The sequence below is a fragment of the Durio zibethinus genome, chromosome 11, assembly GCF_047325235.1.
Source record: "Durio zibethinus cultivar Kanyao isolate XHJ-2024 chromosome 11, ASM4732523v1, whole genome shotgun sequence".
NCBI lineage: Eukaryota > Viridiplantae > Streptophyta > Magnoliopsida > Malvales > Malvaceae > Durio > Durio zibethinus.
This window is the reverse complement of record NC_143172.1, coordinates 1,693,677-1,704,457: the sequence shown is the minus strand read 5'-3', so window position 1 is coordinate 1,704,457 and position 10,781 is coordinate 1,693,677. Positions and strand designations below refer to the sequence as shown.

Sequence of the window (10,781 nt, the reverse complement as noted above, 5' to 3'; positions counted from 1 at the left end):
AATAAAACTAGTTATTGTAATGATAAAATTAAAAATAATAAAAAATATATATTTAGATGTAATAGTAACAATGCAAAAAAATTAAAAAAATGATTATTAAAAATTATTTTTATTTGTATAATTTAATTTAAATTATTTTTACATGTATAATTTAATGCTATTTATAACATTTATTAATTAATTTATTTTTTGATCAAATATGAATTTGTTTTTATTATATTAAATTAACAAAATTATTTAAATATTTTTAAATAAAAATTTAAAATGTAAAAGCAAAAAAAAAGGACTTACAATTTGTAAGGCAAAATTGACAAAAAAAAAGAATCACAATTGTAAAAGTGGAAAAAAGGTGCGATAAGATTATATAATTTTCACTGGAGCCATGTTCACTGATGCTAGTCATGTCTTAGAGGTTGTATTCAAACAACAAAATGGTGCGTTTGAACTAAAAAAGCAAGCAAATCTCATCACACTAATGGTTCGGTGAGATCCAAATCAAGCTAAGCTATAGATCCCGCCGCCGTTGAGTGGTTCGTTTAATTTGTACAAACCATGGGCCCACGAAAAATGATTGATAAGAGCTTTTATTGTTCATTGGAAAATTGTTTGCTTCTTTTTTTCTTTGTTAGAAAGTCTTTACCTTTTTTGAAGGCACACCCATGATACTTTCTCATTTGTTGTGTTATTTTTAAAGCTAAATACTTAATTTATGATTAAATATTTGTGTGTGATTATTTAATTTATGATTAAGTATTTTATTTTATATAAATAAAAATTAAATGCTATCAATTTATAATAATATAAATTTTTTTAAAATAAAAAACTTTTAAGTGAAACGCACGGATGCTTAACACCAGGCTGACATGATTTTTTTGCTGAATTTGCTATCTAGGTGTCCCAAACGGTCTTTTTACTTTATTTTTTTTTCCCCTCTTCTTTTTGTCACTTCGTTCTCTTTCTCTCACACCCACGTTCCCTTGTTTGTCAAGTCTCATTCTTCTGTGTCTGCTTACGGTGTATTTGTGCTTTGGAGAGTGTGTCGGTGCTTTTATTGTAGATGATTGAATTAGTATCTAAGGGTAATGTTGATAAAGACTTTTGTTTCTTACTACCACATTTCTCACGTCGCTAGCTTGGATTTGTTAAATGGATAGTTTTCATTTTATGTTCAAGAAAGGTTAAATCCATGTTCTTAAACACCTGCTTTATCTTAATACCAACACAACAATAAATAATTTTCAATTCCCAATTTTCTACCAAACATCAAAACCTAATTTTACCAAAATGTCTACCTCACAATAATAGAGTTTTTCATACTGAAATCAATAACAAATATATAAAATAATAACATAAATTCAATACAAATAAAAAAATAAAAAAATAAAAAAAAACAAGGACATACTGGAAATAATAATGTAAGATGGGTTTCATTACGAAATAATGAAGAATTTTCAGTGCAAGGCTATTGGTATTTGAAGAACTAAAAGACTAGAAGGCTATGATTATTCGAAGAACTAGAACACATGAAGCAGATCTGATAAAAAATGGTGGAAGGCTATAAGTATTTGAAGAATTAGAATACTGGAAGAGAGTGGAGAGAAAGAGTGAAGTGGTAGAGAGAAGATGGAGAAAAAAATGAAAGTAGTATTAATTTTTTATTTTTATTTTTTATGAGTTAACTTTCTTTTTTGCCAAATATTATAATTTTTTAGCACTTCTTATTATTAAAAGAATTAATGACGCGTATACAATAAATTTATTAAAAAAATTTATATTATTATAAATTGATAATATTTAGTTTTTATTGTATAAAATAAAATATTTAATCCAAATTAAATAATTATCTAAACATTTACGCTCGAGCATTTAGCCTATTTTTAATGCTTATAAATAAATTTCTCCCTGATAAAAGGGTAAAATAGTTATTATATAATATTGAAAGGGGTAAATAGTCATTTTATTCTTTAAAAAATTTCCTGTTTTCTTCCTTTGCCATGCCTATAAATAAATTTCTCCCTGATAACCAACACAGTCGGGGAAACAAAAACCTAAGAAAAAAAAGAAGAAGCGAACAACAATGCAGCTCGTGATTGACTTGAGGTATACCTTTCCTCCTCTTCTGAACTTAATCTTATTTCTGTTTCTAACATCCCAGGACAAGCCTCCTTCTGCTGCTTTCATCATTGGTCAATCAATTTCCATATTAACGTTCGCGTCGTTGCTTGCTCTCGTTTTCTTAATGCTACTCTTCTTCTTTTTCTCTGTTGAATTTCCTATCACTCCTCATCCCATCACCTTGCGAGCTCGAGGTTTCTCCATTGCCTTATTAATATCACTTGTAGCCTCAATCTTTTTTCCTCCTTCACTCTTCTGGGTTGCCTTTTTACTCACCATCATCACATCTCCATGGCACAGCAAAGTACTTGAACTATTTATACGTTCTTTTCGCTACTTTGCTGGCGCCATTCAATCCCTTCCCACCACTTTCATTTACATTACCCAAAATAATGAAAACCGATCCCCGTTTCCTCCTCGGGTCGTTGAACTTCAACTTGAAACTGTTGCAATTGAAGGAGGACATTGACACTCAGAGTCCAGACCGCCAAGTTTGGAATCATGTTATCTCTCAGCTGAAATGGATTCTCCATATGTAATGCAATGGCTGGTTGCTAGGCAATGGTTTTTACTTTTTGTAACACTTTGTGTTTATGTTTGTGAGCAAAGGATGTTTTAGTTGGTTGTTAGCAGTTACCGTTGTTGTTTCTTTATTTGAAAAATGGGATTTGAACTCTTTTTTATTAAGGATTATGCACTGAGTCAAACATTCCGGTTCCTTAGTGTTATTTCTTACTCTGTTTTTTTTTGGTTGCAATTTCTTCCTCCGTTTTTGCATCCGTTGCTTCCAACAAAACCTAGATAAGGCAACTAAATATGGAACACTTTCCATTCCAAGTGCAAGCTGAAGAATTTTTTTAGGCGCTTAATGGAACACTGATTCCATTTTTATTTCATTTTTGCTTCGTATAGACTGATGGCATAAGTGAAGGGTTGATTTGTCTTGATTGTAACGAAGTACTAGAAAATACTAATGGATTAAAAACATGTGTCTTGATAAAGTTTAAGTTTCCTTTTTGTGTGTTGTAATTTGTATATACTGCAAGAAACGAACACAAACAAGCAGACATTTCAAGTTGAGATAATAAATGATTCTTCTCAAGAGGTGAATTCTTCTTAAATCATTTTCAGCGTGCTCAAGTACATGAAAACTCCGCCACACCCAAAAATGGTTTGAAATATTAAGAGAGGCACATTTCCTCCCCAGGTCGTTGAACTTCAACTTGAAATTGTTGTAACTGAAGGAGAACGTCGACACAATGAGTCACCCAAGTTTGGAATCCGGCTGTGCCATGTGTGTAACTGTAAACAGCCTAACTGCAAACATCCGGACAGGATGGCCTACTAATAGATTCTGTCAGATTCTGCAGGTATTAGTAGTATTAGTAGGCCATCCTGTCCAAAGTTGAAATTAAACCTTTTTTTTTTTTAAATAAATGGGATACACATGCAAGAGCTCCAAATTCCGATTTTGGTCCAATGTTGTCCAACTGACTCAACTCGCACGGTGTTCTACCGACTCAACTTCCAATAACCCGCCGAATCCCAATCGTCCACACCAAAAAGAACTGTTAAAATCCGAGAAGCAAAACCTCAAAACGCAAAAATTCGCTTTGCTCTTTTAGTTTTTAGGGAGAGAGATTTGCATGGATTTCCCAGAACAAGATGTAGATGTCTTTGGAGAAGAGTATAACAACAACAATCACGATGATTCCTGTGAATCCTCTTCCTCACATTCATCTGCATCGTCGTCGTCGGCATCTTCTTCATCCAACGGTAGCGATCGCGGCGATATCAGCAGTGCCAGTGGAAGCGCAACCAGTGGAGGAGAAGAAGAAAATGAAGAAGAAGTAGGCAATGTTAATACCAATAATTTTGATTATAATGATATCAGTGAAAAGGGTATTTTTGGGTATGATGGAGAAGAAGAAGAAAAAGATCTCTTTGTGTCTGATAATGAAGATTACTGTAAAACCACTGCCGCTACCCGTCAGAAAAATTTCAACCAATGATAAATTCAATTACTTCTGATAATGAAGAAAAAGGTAATGTGGGGAAAATTCTAACATTAATATGCAGGAATATTTTGCTGGCTAGCTGCGTCTGCAATTCTTGGAATATATACACGAAATAATTGAATTTATCTTTGGTTGAAAATTCTCTCTCTATTTAAATGGTAACTAATCTTCTTTCTCACTGTTCCTTTTGCAGTATTGCCTGTTATTCGCAATAGTAATAACCAAGGTAGAGGTTTTGGACGTGGTCGCTTGCAGAATGATAGAGAAGCAGGCATCCTTGGCCGTCCGGGTTATCCTGCAAGGCAAGGTTATGGTTATGGCTCCAAATTTGCTAATGGACGTCGTGATGAACGTTTTGTTTCTGAGCTGAAGCTTTCAAACGGTGAAGAGACATTATCCAGAAAATGTACTGCTTTTCAGGAAGTGGGTAAATTATTTTTCCTTTTTCTTTAATGATTCATCAAATATTTCCTGGTTTATATGCTGAAGTAATGAAAATTTGATATACCAAACTATTTTTACTTTTTAGATATTGTGAAAATGGTTGTCAGAACATTTTATATGCTTTTTTTGGTTTTTATACATTTTTATAATTTTGTCAATGCGATCAATAGTTTCTTTTTTGCCTATTCATTTTATGCCTTTAGATATCCTTTAAAGTATGTATATTATTTACTTCCACATACATGCAGAAACACATGTTCTCAGGTAAATTATTTTTTGTGTTCTTTTTTTTTTTTGGCTAAATGTGCTAACTAAGTTTGACAGCCATGTGAACTTGCTTGCCATAGCAGCATAAAAGGTGGAGAGGTATACTTTGATGACTGCAGCTCGGTAAGCTTTCCGGAGTTTGGTGTAGTATGTTTTCAGTAGGTCTATACATGATTTCTTTTGTCCTCATCATTAGCTTATTTTGTATATATTTCTTTTATTCACATTATCAGAGGTTTTTTATTTGTCTTATTACCGAAGATATTGGAGCTGATCTCAATCAAGGGTTGATACATTTATTGACAAAAAAGGTATGTTTAGTTTATGAAAAATTGGAAATTAATCAACTCTCTTTCCTATCATCCTTGAATTTGAGGAATCATCAGTGGCTTTCCTCATCCATGGATTTAAGGTATACCATTCCTTTTCAATCTCTTCCTCTTTCTTTTCCTAAAATCTCCAGACAGGTCCTGGAACATTGCCTCTGCCTTGGAGATTGTTCAAAAACATCCCTTTTCAAAGATGGCACTCCTGTTTCTTGCCATGTTTTTCATTCTGTTTTTCCTTTCCATCTCCGTCTAACTGCCAGTCACTGTTGGTTCGATTGGCTTGAACCTTGGATTTTTCTGTGCTCCCTTGACTATATTGCTTTTTTTTTTCTTGGTTCTACTTAAACCATCACATTTTTTGGGTTTCTTAAATATCCATCATACCAACATTTCCAAGGCATGGCCAGCTTCTTCAACTATTTAAACTCTTTCTCCATGGTTTTTTCACATCCTACAATCTGTTCCCACAATTTTCATCACCATCAGCCCGAATGAAGCAAACCCAAACTCAGCACAACTTCGAACTAAATTTGAAAAAGTTGAAATCGACGGAGGTCTCAAACAGAGTAAGCAAAACTCAAGCTGGATTGTGTACCAGTTATTGAAGGGTAGGAAGCCTATAGGCTTAGTGTGACTGATGTACTGTTTGATTCAGCAAAATATGCAAACTATAATGTAGTATCATAAACTTTATATGTCACATTCCATACTCACTATTTATCTTTCTGAATTTATTTTTGATTATAATGTAGTCAAGATGTCAAAATAAGATTGGTAGCTCATGATTTATTGGCCACAGGAGTTTGATCTAATGAAATTCCTTTGTGATGCAGTACATTTCGCCAACTTTTGTTGACAATCATGATAGAATGCTTAAATACAACGATCCTGTATTTGCAAAGAGCGGATTCTGCTTAGTTCTCATAAATAACTTAAGCTTTGGCATTGGCCTGTTGAATCTTCACTCGTTTTTTTCGTTTGGTAGTAAAGATATAAAAGAGTGGCTTCAAGAGGGCAGGGGGTTTTTTGGGACGTGACAGCTCTGATATTTTTGCAATTTTTATGATATGGAATCCACTTAGGGCACAATCTTACTAAATGATGACTCATGAAAACTTATTAAGCGATAACTTTTAAATTTAGAAAAATTTTGAAAAGAAAAATGATCAATTTCGAGCTAAATTCTATTATTTTATAAAATAAACAAAGGTTGAATAAATAGATATACTAATGAAAAATCAGAGCATCCCTTTATTCGTACAAGTGAAGAGAGCGCGTAGGAAGACATCCGTAAAAGTTCCATATTTGGAACTATCCATGATACAAAGATATCAAAGAATGAGTTGGAACTATCCCATGACAAAGACAGAAATCAAAGAACTATACAGAAATCAAAGAACTATCCCATGACAAAGAAAGAAATCAAAGAATGAGTTGGACTATCCCATGTCAAAGACAGAAATCAAAGAACTATCCCATGACAAAGACAGAAATCAAAGAATGAGTTGGAACTATCCCATACATTTTATATGATTTATTTGGTTTATATACATTTTTATGATCTTGTCAATGTGATCAATAGTTTCTGTTTGGCTCATTCTTTTTATGCTTTTAGATACCCTTTAAAGTATGTATATCATTTACTTTCACATACATGCACAGACATGTTCTCAGGTAAATTATTTTTGTCTAAAGGGTTAAAACTACCCTTAAACTATAATTCAATAATAATTTAAGCCCTTAACATTTTATTGCAATCAATCAAGCTCTTTATCTTTTATTTCGACTCAATTGAACACTTTAATGGACGAAATCTAGTCACAAGACAAAATTTAATCAATCAATCCCCAAACTAAATTCAATTGAATCCTTATAAGGATCTTAGCGAAGAGAAGACAGAAAAAATGGAGAAGAAAAAAGAAAAAGAAAAAAAAAGAAGAAGAAAAGTTTATTTATTTAATTTTCACATATATTAATTGCATCACGTGAGAAACTTTCATCTATTTTATTGATATCACATGAAATTTTATCTTGGTAAAAAATTTAGCCGTGTTAACTTTTTCATCAAAATAAGGGCTTAATTGGATGCAAATAAATGTTGGAGAGGTTGATTGATTGCAATAAAATAAAAATGCTTGGATGATTTTTTAATTATAGTTAATGGACTTTTTATACCCTCTAGCCATTATTTTTTTGTGTTCTATTTTTTTTGCTAAATCTGCTAATTAAATTTGATAGCCATGTGAACTTGCTTGCTATAGCTGCATAGAAGGTGGAGTAAGTCTACTTTGATGACCACAGCTTGGTAAGCTTTCTCGAGTTTGGTATGGTATTTTTTCAGTAGGTCTTATACATGATTTATTTTGTCCTCGTCATTAGCTCATTTTGTATATATTTCTTGTATTCACATTATCAGAGGCTTTTTATTGAGAAAAAAGGTATGTTTTGTTTATGAAGATTTTGAAATTAATCATGTTGAGATTTTTTTCTGTTGTGGTGATATGCATTATACTAGCACTGCTTACATTTATTTATGTATATGTTTGGAGTTGTATATGTGGTCTAATAAAAGCAACCATGTGATTTTTCTTGGACCAGAAGCAGGCTCTGAGGGTTTTGGTGACCTTCTTGCTTGCATAAGAGACAAAAATATCCCTGTTCATAACATTCATTTTGTGGTATGGAAAATGCTATTCATTTGCCTTAGAATTCATCCTTTAATTCTACCATTAAGGACATCATCTTATCATATCCCCTACTCTTTTGCAGACTTATCGCGACAATCTTAATAAGGTAATTGCTACTCTAGAAAGAATGTCTGCTTTTCTTTTTGTTATTACATGATTTGGAATGATAAGAGTGTAGGGAATTTTGTTCATCTGTCTTTTACTCTTATATGAGCATTGTCAATGTCACTAATCATTTTCACCTAATGAGTGAGTGCATTTATCTGAGTTTTCATTAATGAATATGATGGATAACAAACCACTTTTTGTGGTATTTCACTGGATGCTCTATTGTTTTCGTGCAGATACTGGCTACTGCTTATGTTAGAAATGAGCCCTGGGAAATGGGAGTGCAGAAGTGGAATGGTGTTGTCTATCTCGATGTGCATAAACTGCCTGAGAGGCCACCAAGTGAGTTGGATCGTCGAAGGTACCAAGCTTTTATAGCATCTCCCTCCTCTCAGCCTTTTCTTCTTTTTCCCACTATCCTATGGGTGGGACTTCGGGGACATTTTATTGCTTAAATTCTTAGCCTTCTAAGAAATCAAAGGCTTTGAGGTGGTGCAAAGCCAAGCTTATGTCTTGTTCTTTAGTGCTGTGAAACCTATTACTTTTGGGGCTATGGAGGAGGAGGGGGTGCGAATATATGTATATGTAGTGAGGGAGGCAAATCAAGGACACTATTGATGATCTTGAACTGTATTAATCCACTGCAATACTCTGAGCTTTCCTAATTAATTGTCTCGGCGCTTAAGAGATGCGATCTGTGTTTGTTAGTTCTTCATTTCCTTTATTGCTCATCTCATTTCTTTAAGTTCTAAGTGCTTTACTTTTCAATTATCAAAAAAATTAGATGTTATTGGGGGTATTATTTTGAGAGCCTTGCGACTGAAGATCCAAGAAGAGCTGATGGTGAAGGGATTCATCATGTTGATGCAAATGTTAAATACTGTTCGGTGATTAAAACCAAATTAGGGGCTCATTATATTCTGATGTGTGCCAAAATGGATTGCTGTCATTCAACAGATGAGGGAAGAGGATTTTACATGGAGTTGAAAAGAAGCGATGAGGTAAAGATACAACTAGCTTAATGGTGTGTTGTGCTCCATGTTTCACTTGCTGCCTTCTTATTATGGCCTTCACTTTGCGTCGGTAACTCATGAATATGTCCCTGCCTGTGCAGTTGGATTATCATACAGAGTAAAGATATGAAAGAGAGAAACTGCTTTAAGTTTTGGGTATGGTCTTTATTCAATGGCTATTGATTGTGCCTGAAATTTTCGTACTTTGAAGTTTGGCATGCAAAATATGTCTTATTTTTTTTGTATTCTTATTTCATTAGTTTATATCATCAGAAATTCTTGGGAAATGGCTTCTTTTTTTCAAATTATCCTTTATTTGTGGAGAGAATAACTTGGCTATTTTATCATTGCAGATTCAATCATTCCTGGCAGGTGTTCGTTATATTGTTATTGGATTTAGGTAACTTCTATTGGCATTTCAAACTAACTTCAATTGCCTTAAGAAGTCACTCTCTGTTTACTGGTGTGACTAGGAAATCACTTTCTTCCGTAAACAAGTTTACCTTAGGCATGTTGGAGACAAACAGAAATAAGTTGTTCTTAATGATTAATTTGCATGCACATGCATACACACTCTCTTCTCCGGAAATGCTGAGCTATATATTCAGTTTTGTGGTGCTGTTAGTGTTAGGTTTTTCTCTTTGCAAATAAATATGAATTTTCCATTCACATGTTTGATGCAGGGATGATGCAGGCAGACTTGTACGCACTGAGAGACTAAGAACCAAAAACATTACTCATCGTGTGAAAATGAAGAACTACTGGCAGGTATTTTATATTTAAAGCAAATGCATGTACTGAATTGTTTTTTTTTTTTTTTAAATTGTATGCCTACTGGTATAACCAAAGAGATAACACGGTGACAATGAAGAACATGCACTGAGCTGATTTTTCCCCCTTTTCTCTGTGAACTGCTCACCCATTGGTGTAACTGCTTTATTTAGCATCCTTCTGCTGAAAAACACATTTTTTTACGGTCACAATTTTCGGATGTCATTGTGTGGTTAGTAACCTTCTTTCCCTGTTTAAAACTCAATTGTTAGGGAGGAGTCTGCCTGGCATTTGCTGATGAGGTATTGTGCTGGCTTTACAGAACTTTGAAGAGAGTAAGATTCCAACTTCCATTTCCCCTACCACATTTGCTTGAGCCCCAGTTGGCTGTTGATACATATATATATAGATAGATAGAGATTTGGTTATTGATATGATTGAGTAAAATCAAGCATCATGGAAGTTTTGCAGTTCATTATATATTCAGAACAATTCCTACCTCTCTTGTTGCTTCCTTGTCTCAGTAATCAAATGGAGCCAATACTTAGACAATGATTGCGGTTATTCTGATTTCTGTTGTTGGCTACATACGAGGACTACATATTGCGATTTGCAGCTTCTACAACCACAATCTTGCCCTGATTCAGTTATTAAACTCGTGGAGCAATCATAGCCATTGAGAGACTTGTTGTGACTTGTAATTCATACAGTTCAAATACAGGATTAAATAGGAGGATGGGTTAATTTCTACACGCATTTCTTTTCTCACACCGTAAAGCATTGCTGTAGGTTTAACATAGAACCTGCTGTCATCATCACACGTGATAAAGTTCCCCATTGCTGCTGCTTAAATCAGCCCATTAGGGAAATACTTGTAGCATTGTAAAGGCATCCCCCAAACATGTTGGTAAATTATGATTATAATTATGATTATAATGATATCCTGGTTTATATACCAAAGTAATGCAAATTTGATATACCAAATTATTTTTCCTTTTTAGATATTGTGAAAATGGTTGTCAGAACATT

At 33.6% G+C, this 10,781-nt stretch overlaps 1 pseudogene; it reads left to right on the top strand.

Annotated features, from left to right (window-relative positions):
• Positions 1-3,101: 3,101 nt before the first annotated feature.
• LOC111290032 (NAD-capped RNA hydrolase DXO1-like) lies at positions 3,102-10,425 on the top strand (annotated as a pseudogene).
• The last annotated feature ends 356 nt before the right edge of the window (positions 10,426-10,781 follow it).